We start from the raw sequence: 10,324 nt of genomic DNA, 5'->3' as shown, positions 1-10,324 counted from the left end.
TGTGGGCCACAGAAACTGAGCCTGCACACTCTAGAGACTGTACTCCACAACAAGAGAAGCCGCTGAAGTGAGAGGCCCATGCACAGCAACTAGAGAGTGGCCCTTTCTAACCAGAAAGCCTACACGCAGCGACAAAGACCCAACACAGCCAAAAATTAAATAATTTTTTAAAATACTTTATTGCAAAAATAAAAACCCTAATCATCATCTGAGCTTTCAAAGAATCTTAATCTTTGCTGGTGGAGGGCCTTGCCTTGATGTTGATGGCTACCGATTCCTCAGGGTGGTGATTGCTGAAGGCTGGGGTGGCTGTGGCAATTTCTTAGTGTAAGACAACAATGAAATATGCTGTGTTGATTGACTCTTCTTTTCATGAATGATTTCTCTGCAGCATGAGGTGATATTTGGTAGCATTTTACCCAAGTAGGGCTTCTTTCAAAATTGGAGTTGTTGGGGGAGTTTGTAATTTCCTCAGTTCTGTGTCACTGCAGCAAAAATTTGAAGTGATGGACAGACCAGTGTTACAGCTCAATTTTATTTGGCAAGCAAAGGAAAATATATCCTCGAGGCCTGAGGACAGGCCAACCCAAAAGAAGAGAAGAGATGTCCCCCTGCTCAATTTTGGCTCCTCTTTTTATATGTTCTTTCTCCTCCCCCTGAGCCTGCCCTATGTAAATTGGGCTAGGCAGGACAGCTGTTTGTTTCACCTGAGGTTCTCACTCCAGTCCTTGGACCTTCCTCTGTTCTATTTTCAAGGGCTTTTCCCTTTCTTTGCCTTTTGGCCACCACCATTATGGAATCCTTTTTCCTATTCTAACCACCTAACAGAGTCAATATCGTTGAATCCTGCCACTGCTTTATCAACTAAATTTATGTACTATTCTAAATCCCTTGTTGTCATTTCAACAATCTTCATAACATCTTCACCAGGGATAGATTCTATATCAAGAACCACTTTCTTTGCTTATCCATAAGAAGTAACTCCTCATCCATTCACATTTTATGAGATTGCAGCAATTCAGTCACATCTTCAGGCTCCAATCCTAATTCCAATTCTCTTGTTATTTCTCCCACATCTGCACTTACTTTCTCCACTGAAGTCTTGAACCTATCAAAGTCATCCATGAGGCTTGAAATCAACTTCTTCTAAACTCCTGTTAATTTGATATTTTTACCTCTTCCTCAATGATCTTAATGGCATCTAAATATTTAATTCTTTCCAGAAGGTTTTTAATTTACTTTGCTCAGATCCATGAGAGGAAGTACTATCTATGGCAGTTAGAGCCTTTAAAATGTGTTTCTTAAGTAGTAAGTTGAAATTACTCCTTGATCCATGGCCTACAGAATAGATGCTATGGTAACAGGCATGAAAATGGGGCTAATCCCATTGTATATCTCCATCAGAGTTCTTGGTGAGGAGGTACATTGTTAATGAGCAATAATATTAATATTTTGAAAGAAATCTTCCTTTCTGAACAGTGGATCTCAACAGCATGTTGAAAAAATTCAGTAAATCATGTTGTAACAGGCATGCTGTCACCTAGGCTTTATTATAGAGCACAGGCAGAGTAGATTTAGATGATTTTTAAGAATCTTTGGATTTTCTGCATGGTTAACTGAGCATTGGCTTTAACTTTATGTCACCAGCAATGTTAGCCCCTAACAAGAGAGTCAGCTTGTCCTCTGAAGCTGTGGAGCAGACACTGACTTTCTTCTCAAACTATAAGTCATAGATGATATCTCTTCCCAATATAAGGTTGTTTTATCTGCACTGAAAATCTACCATTTTGTATAGTCATCTTCATTCATTATCTCAGCTAGATCTTTTGGATAACTTTTTGCAGCTTCTGTGTTAGAACTTGCAGCTTCTCCTTGCATCTCCTTTATGGGATGGAGATGATTTCTTTCCTTAACCCTCATGAGCCAGCCTCTGCTAGACTCAAACTTCTTCAGTTTTCACACCTCTCTCATCCTTCATAAAATTAAGAAGAGTTAGGGTCTTACTGTGGATTAGGCTTTGGCATAAAGGATTGTGGCTGGTTTATCTGATCTTTTATCTGGACCACTATACCATTCTCCTTGTCAGCAAGAATGTTGTTTTGGTTTCTTATCATTCATATCTTCACTGGAGTAGCACTTTTATTTTATTTATTTTTATTTATTTATTTATTTTTACTTTACAATATTGTACTGGTTTTGCCATACATCAACATGTATCCGTCACAGGTGTACACATGTTCCCCATCTTGAACCCTCCTCCCACCTCCCTCCCCATACCATCCCTCTGGGTCATCCCAGTGCACCATCCCCAAGCTTCCTGTATCCTGCATTGAACCTGGACTGGCAATTCATTTCTTATATGATATTATACATGTTTTAATGCCATTCTCCCAAATCATCCCCCCTCCCTCTCCCACAGAGTCCAAAAGACTGTTCTGTACATTTGTGTCTCTTTTGCTGTCTCGCATACAGGGTTGTCGTTACCATCTTTCTAAATTCCATATATATGCGTTAGTATATTATATTGGTGTTTTTCTCTCTGGCTTACTTCACTCTGTATAATAGGCTCCAGTTTCATCCACCTCATTAGAACTGATTCAAATGTATTCTTTTTAATGGCTGAGTAATACTCCATTGTGTATATGTACCATAGCTTTCTTATCCATTCATCTGCTGATGGACATCTAGGTTGCTTCCATGTCCTGGCTATCATAAACAGTGCTGCGATGAACATTGGGGTACACGTGTCTCTTTCAATTCTGGTTTCTTCAGTGTGTATGCCCAGCAGTGGGATTGCTGGATCATAAGGCAGTTCTATTTCCAGTTTTTTAAGGAATCTCCACACTGTTCTCCATAGTGGCTGTACTAGTTTGCATTCCCACCAACAGGGTAAGAGGGTTCCCTTTTCTCCACACCCTCTCCAGCATTTATTGCTTGTAGACTTATGGATCGCAGTCATTCTGACTGGCGTGAAATGGTACCTCATAGTGGTTTTGATTTGCATTTCTCTGATAATGAGTGATGTTGAGCATCTTTTCATGTGTTTGTTAGCCATCTGTATGTCTTCTTTGGAGAAATGTCTATTTAGTTCTTTGGCCCATTTTTTGATTGGGTCGTTTATTTTTCTGGAATTGAGCTGCAGGAGTTGCTTGTATATTTTTGAGATTAGTTGTTTGTCAGTTGCTTCATTTGCTATTATTTTCTCCCATTCTGAAGGCTGTTTTTTCACCTTGCTTATAGTTTCTATTGTTGTGCAGAAGCTTTTAATTTTAATTAGATCCCATTTGTTTATTTTTGCTTTTATTTCCAATATTCTGAGAGGTGGGTCATAGAGGATCCTTCTGTGATGTATGTCGGAGAGTGTTTTGCCTATGTTCTCCTCTAAGATTTTTATAGTTTCTGGTCTTATGTTTAGATCTTTCATCCATTTTGAGTTTATTTTTGTGTATGGTGTTAGAAAGTATTCTAGTTTCATTCTTTTACAAGTGGTTGACCAGTTTTCCCAGCACCACTTGTTAAAGAAATTGTCTTTTCTCCATTGTATATTCTTGCCTCCTTTGTCAAAGATAAGGTGTCCATAGGTGCATGGGTTTATCTCTGGACTTTCTATTTTGTTCCATTGATCTATATTTCTGTCTTTGTGCCAGTACCATACTGTCTTGATAGCACTTTTAATCTCTTCCCTGCATTCACAATTTGACTGTTGGGTTCAAGAGGCCTAGATTTCAGCCTGTCTCAGCATTTGACATGCCTTACTCACTAAGCTTAATCATTTCTAGCTTTTTATTTAAAGCGAGAGACTCTTCCTTTCACTTAAATGCTTGGAGACCATTGCAGGGTTATTAAGTAGCCTAATATCAATATTGTTGTGTCTCATGGAGGGGGGGTGGGGCGGGGGGCAAGAGGAGAGAAATAGAGAGATGGGAGAACAGTCAGTCAATGGAGTAATCAGAATACACACATTTATTAAGTTTTCTGTCTTCAACAGGCGCAGTTCATGGCATCCTAAAACAATGACAGAAGTGACATCAAAGATCACTGATCACAGATTACTATGACAAATAAAATAAGAATTAAAATTTTTGAAATACTGGGAGAATTGTTAAAATGTAAGACAGAGAAAAAAAAGTTTAAAAAAATGCTGTTGGAAAAATGGTGTCAATAAACTTGCTCAACACAGGGTTGCTACAACCCTTCAATTTGTAAAAAATGCAATACATGCAAAGTGAAATAAAGCAAAGTGCAATAAAATGAGGCATGACTGTACTGTAGCCTCATTTTCCTTTTAAATGGACCTGAGAGGAGGGCTTCAGAGGCTCCCGTTGCCTCATAAAGAGAGACTTTGCTTCTTCACCTGTCAGCAAGACTCCACAATCTGGCCTCAACTCACCTTTCCAGCCTTGCCTCCTGTGAGCCCCTTAGTATACACCTTGCATAGTATACTATTATCCATGATCCAAACCAGCCTCATCATGATATTTCTGAAGCCATTCCCACTGTCTAGATATAGAGTCTATTCCTTCTGTTAAATTTGCCATCATTAAAGCTCAAACGCATTTTGCCATGATACGGTCCCCAAACGTCCCAGCTGGAAGTGAGAACATTTTTCTTCTCTGCTCCCTGGCAGTTTCTTTGTACCATTCAGAGAACTCATTGCTTATTCTTATGGACCATTTGGGAAGCAGTGTGGAACTAGCAGAAGGGCCACACAGACTGAGGTTCAAATCCTTTCTATAATACCACTTTCTAGATAGGGGGAAATGGGAAGATTCCTTAATCTCAGTTTCCTAATTTGTAAAAGTGGATTATAAATGCTTACTTTTCAAGGCAGCTCTTAACATTAAACAAAATATATGTAAAAAATCAAGTGCGCAATAAACACCCCACAAATTATAATTGTCATTATAGAATACTGCACATCTGCCTTATCTCCCCTGCTTGACTTAATGCTCCTTAAGAACATCAGGCAAACCTATGTCAACTTGATATCACACCTAAAAATCTACTTCTTATGCAAAATAGGCCCCATGGCTAAACATTCACTGAATACCAAATGAGTGAATTTTATGAAGACTAACTATCATGAGTATTCTGTATACAAGAACTGGCTGGCACGAAGATACACTTTTGGGTAGGGATGTTCTGATCTCCTTCAAGTCACGTCTTGTAGAAGGCTGTCCAGACACACAAGCACTAGGAATTGCAGGGTGGATTCAGTTTAGTCTTATTGCAGCCTGAGGGGATTGCTGTGAAACTTGTAGCTGTATGAATGAACACTGAGGCATGTGCACACCATGAAAGGATGTATGGTTTCTCTCATCTTGTAGCCCAGCCCTCTCGGACAATCATTAGTTTCTCCTGTGTCTCCCAAGCTATGTTTCAGAATGCTCAAAGCATCTCTCTCTCTCTTAAAACAGGTGAGCTAGTGAGTTCTAGCAGTGTAGCATACGAAGTGCTTTGCTGGTGCCCCTGGATCTGGACACAGACTCATCTGTGGTTTGTTTTGGGTTCCCAACCTGTAGAATAGCACTGAGGTCCTGACTTCTTACTCTTGGATCATAAGGCTCTCAGGGGAGTTCAAGAAAGTTCATGGATCTTTGTGCTAGTTCAGCTGGTTTCTTTGAAAGTCTTCCAACCCTACTGTGGATTCCTAGAAGGCCCTACAGGGTTATTAATATTCTTTCATTCTGGCCTTTTTTCAACAGCAAGGGCAGACACCAGACTATGATTCTAGAGCAGGGATATGCTTCCTCTATCCCTCAAAGGACTTTAAGGAGTAAGACTACAGTGGAGATGGGAGTAGAGTGAGGGAAGAGGGCAAAAGGCAAATACAACCCTTAACCCAAGCCCAGGGTATAGTGGATGAGAATACATCCTGGGCCTGGCAGTCAGGAGAAATCTAGTGTGAGCTCTACCACTAACACACTGAGGGGGCTGGGAAAGTTGCTTAATTCCTCTGGATTCCTAGCTCATATGTTTGCAGCACATGATTTCAATTGTCCCTTCCAGAAGCAGATTAACATGCTCACTCTGTCTCTCCCCTGTGACTTCACTCCTGATGTTAGAATATCTAACAACCCTTTTGAATCAAATAAATGCCCAGATTCTCAAATTTCCTTTGTACTCTCTGCTAGAATACCTGCCTGAAAACTAAGCTTACAGTCTGAAGATTTTCCTTCCTTGCTTCTGTTTTTTCCCCCACAGTTATTTTTCTTCTCAATGGAGAAAGAAATCTTTATAAAGCATGTGGGTCACAAAGATTGTAGGTTTAGCTCTTTCTCTTCAACGAGGCAGCCAATCAGAAGATGTAGAGATGCAGATCTTTGTGAGCCCCTGATGGGGTCTTTGCTCTTGAAGTTGAACCCAGCAACCCTGTCAAAGGCGTCAAGGGAATGTCAAAGGCAAAATTCAAGACTGAGAGCCACAAAGCCAGTAGCTTCTGACTTTCATAGGCAAACAGTTGGAGGGTGGCTATACTCACTCAGACTATAACATCCAGAAAAAATTAACCCTGAACTTGGTGCTTCACCTACCAGGTGTCATGACTGAGACTTCCTTCCACCATCTAGCTCAGAAATACCACTTGGGAGAACAAGATGGCGAAGAAGTAGGTAGATGTGAAATACATCTCTCCCCACAGATACATCAGGAATACACCTTCAGACACAGAAGTGCATGCAGAACACCAACTGAGAGCAGACTGGAGTACTTGACCAGTGGAAAAGAGTATACAGAACCGTGTAAAACTCGGTGGGACAAAGGAACTAGGGGAAAAAACAGGAGTGTTAGTAGGACTGGACCTGCCTTCAGAGGCTTGGGGGAACTGAAGCAAGAGCATGATCCCCACAACAGGGGATCTGAGCCAGAGGAGAAATATTTAAGGCTAAGAGTGAAACAGCTGATCTGTGGCAGCCCAAATGGAATGAGAATCAGACAGTCCTTGCCACAGCCATACATATGCCTGGCAGGAACACGGGTCTCCTGGAAGGGGCAGCAGCTGGGAGCTTGAGTTTAGGGATTATGGAGCAATCCCAGGGTGAGGGCTGCTGTTGACTGCAGAGAGATGGATAGAGGGGATGTGAGGGAGGAGATCATGGTGGGAAATGCCTATAGAGAAGCAAGGCGATACTGTTTAGTCACATGTAGGGGATAGAGCCATCACCATAGCCTCTCTCTCTCCACTCGCCAGCATTGACAGCTGAACAATAGAGAGGCTGGCCCATCAAATGCCTGATGCATTGAACTACAGAGTAGGACCCCACCCAGGATGCCCCTTTAAGAGCTTGATCCGCCAATCTACAGAGTAGAATCCCAGTCAGGGGGGCCCCTCTCTATGTGTCTGATGCATGGAACAACAGAGAAGGACCCCAGGCAAGGGATCCATCTGTGCCTGAATGGGCAGAGCTACAGAGAAAGACTGGCCAAAGAGGCCTTCTGATCGCCAGCTACAAGATGCTCAAAAAGAGACTCTGATCGGGCCATAACTCCTGCTGCGGAGGCAGTCTGTGTCCTTGCACACTTGGCGCCGCCAGGGTCCCCTCAAGCCAAGCAGTTGCACCACCTTCATGCTCAACTCTCACTGGGGCAAAGCTGCCACAGGCAAAAAAAAAAAAAAAAAAAAATCTTGTGTTTATGTGCACAGGGTCTCTTCAGTAGTGTCCCACTCTTTGCAACCCTGTAGACTGTGGCCTGCCAGGCTTCTCTGTCAGAGAGGGGGTTCTCCAGGCAAGAATACTGGAGCATGTCAGCCAATATGGGTTGACATACCCTTCTAGAGCACTATATTTCCTACTACCCTAGCCGCCAAGTCCCCTGACTAACTGTTGCTGCCAGAACCCCTGAACCCAAGCAGCTGCACAATCTCCACAGGGGCCCTCACAGGGGCAAACCCAAGCCCTTCAGGACAGCCTCAGGAGCTAAACCCCAGTGGATGACCCACATGCAGAGGTGGAAATAAAACCACAATTGAAACCCTGGGGCAGTGTGGCTAAGGAATAAGACCCCAAACCTTCCGACTAGCTATACAAGCTGCAGATTGAACACATACGATCAACTAGGCAGACTCTGTGTCTATGGAATATATAAAAGGACATTGAGAGCTCCCACAAAAGAAAACGCACTAGCTGTGATAGCTGTGGATGTTGGAGGCAAGAACACACAGGAGTAGGACCAGATTAGAATCTGAGGTGCCCCCACAGCAGGTCCAGAGGTCAGCACAGTGTTGGAGGGCATCCTAGGGAGGTGAGGTGGACTGTGATTCCCAGCGCTGGAAAGGACTCTGACAGCAATGAGTCAAGAAAAACATTTATTATTATTTTTTGACTTGTCCTGTAGATTCTCTTGGATTTTTTCTTTTTCTCCCTGCAGCACCCCGCCCCCCACCCCCCCACCCCCGCCTCGTTGTAGTTGTTAATTTTATTGGCACTAAGAAATCCAATTAAGCTTTTGAGATTTTTTTTCTTTTTCCTCAGTCACATTTTTCATTGTTGTCATAAACCTCTGCCTCTACATTGGGCTTTTGCAGTTCTGTGTTGTTTTCTTCTTCTTCTTCTTTTTTTTTTTCCTCTTTTTTTAATTTTAATTTTTAAACCTATATTATTTTTTCTACATTTATTCCTTTGTTTGCTTTTTCCTACTGTTCTTTCCCCCTTGCAGTTAAACTTTAACGTATATAAATCTTCTTTATCGACCTCTATTTAACTTTGCATGTCTATTCTTTTTTTCTTTTCTTTCTCTCCTTCCCTCTAACGTATTTGCTAGTTTTATTTTCATTGCTTTATTCCTCAGTAGGCACCTTGCTTTAGTCCTGTTTTCCAGTTTGTGCTTTAATTAGTTTTGTTCTGGTATATAATTTTTGGTTTCCTTTGTTCTCCAGGTCAATCTATTGTACTTAATTTTTGTTGGACTGTTTTGATTTTGCTTAAGGGTGTATATGTATATGTGTATATTCAGTCACAGTTTCTATTGTTGTTATAAACCTCTGCCTCTATGTTGGGCTTTTGCAGTTGTGTAGAGTTTTCCTTTTTTCCACCTTTTTTCTTTTTCTTTTTTTTCTCTTTTCTCTTTTTTATAATTTTAAATTTTTTAACCTATAATATTTTTATACATTTATCCCTTCATTTGCCTTTCCTACTGTTCTTTTCTCCTTGCAGTTAATCTTTAATGTATATAAATCTTCTTCATCTACCTCTACTTAACTTTGCATATCTATTCTTTCTTTCCTTTCCTCTCAACATATTTGTTAGTTTTGTTTTCATTGCTTTATTCCCCACTTGGCACCTTGCTTTAGTTTTGTTTTCCAGTTTGTGTTTAAGTTAGTTTTGTTCTTAACTGGTAAATATAAATTTTGATTTCCTTTGTTCACTGGATCAATCTACTGTATTTTATTTTTGTTCGACTGTTTTCACTTTGCTCATGGGTGTATATGTGTATATTCCATTATTTTAATTATTATTTGTCTGATTTTGTAACTGCTATTGGTCTGGGGTTCATCTTTGGTTTCTCGTTTTTGGATATTTGTTTTACTCTCCCTTAATACCATAACAAACCACTTGTGGAATCTTCGTTCCTGACCAGAGATCAAATCCCTAAGCCTTTGGAGTGGGAGCACTGACTCCAAGACCCTAGACTACCAGAGAACTAACCCTAGGGAGTATCAAATAGTGAGAACTCACACAAAGAAACCCCTTGACTACAAGACCCGGCATCACCCAACCACCAATAGCACTCTGTGCAGGACGCCTCATCTAACCAACAAACAAAACAAAAATACAAACCAAATTATCAGCAGACAGGAATACCACCTCACTCAGCCTTGCCCATCAGAGGAAAAACAAACAAGCAAACAAAAACTCATCACAAATCTCACCCTGTAGGAAGCTCACACAAACCACTGGGCCAACCTTAGGAGGGCAGAAACCAAAAGGAAGGAAGAATTCAACCTTCTTCAAGGAAAGAATTCAACTTTCATTGAAACCTAGGAAAAGGAGACCTCAAACACAATAACTTAAAGAACAAAAAATGAAAAGGCAGAGAAATACTGCACAAATGAAAGATCAGCTAGAAACACAGAAGTCCAAATAAGTGAAGAGGAAATAGGAAAATTACCTTTAAAAAATCAGAATAATGATAGTAAAGATGATCAAAAACCTTGAAAACAAAATGGAGAAAATGCAAGAATCAAGTAACAAAGACCTAGAAGAATTAAAGAATAAACATACAGAGACAAACAACACAATTACTGAAATTAAAAATACTCTAGAAGTAATCAATAGCAGAATATCTGAAGCAGAAAGAAAAATCAGTGAGCTGGAAGATAAAATGG

The sequence above is a fragment of the Bos taurus genome, chromosome 3, assembly GCF_002263795.3.
Source record: "Bos taurus isolate L1 Dominette 01449 registration number 42190680 breed Hereford chromosome 3, ARS-UCD2.0, whole genome shotgun sequence".
Lineage (NCBI taxonomy): Eukaryota > Metazoa > Chordata > Mammalia > Artiodactyla > Bovidae > Bos > Bos taurus.
This window is presented reverse-complemented; position numbering follows the sequence as displayed.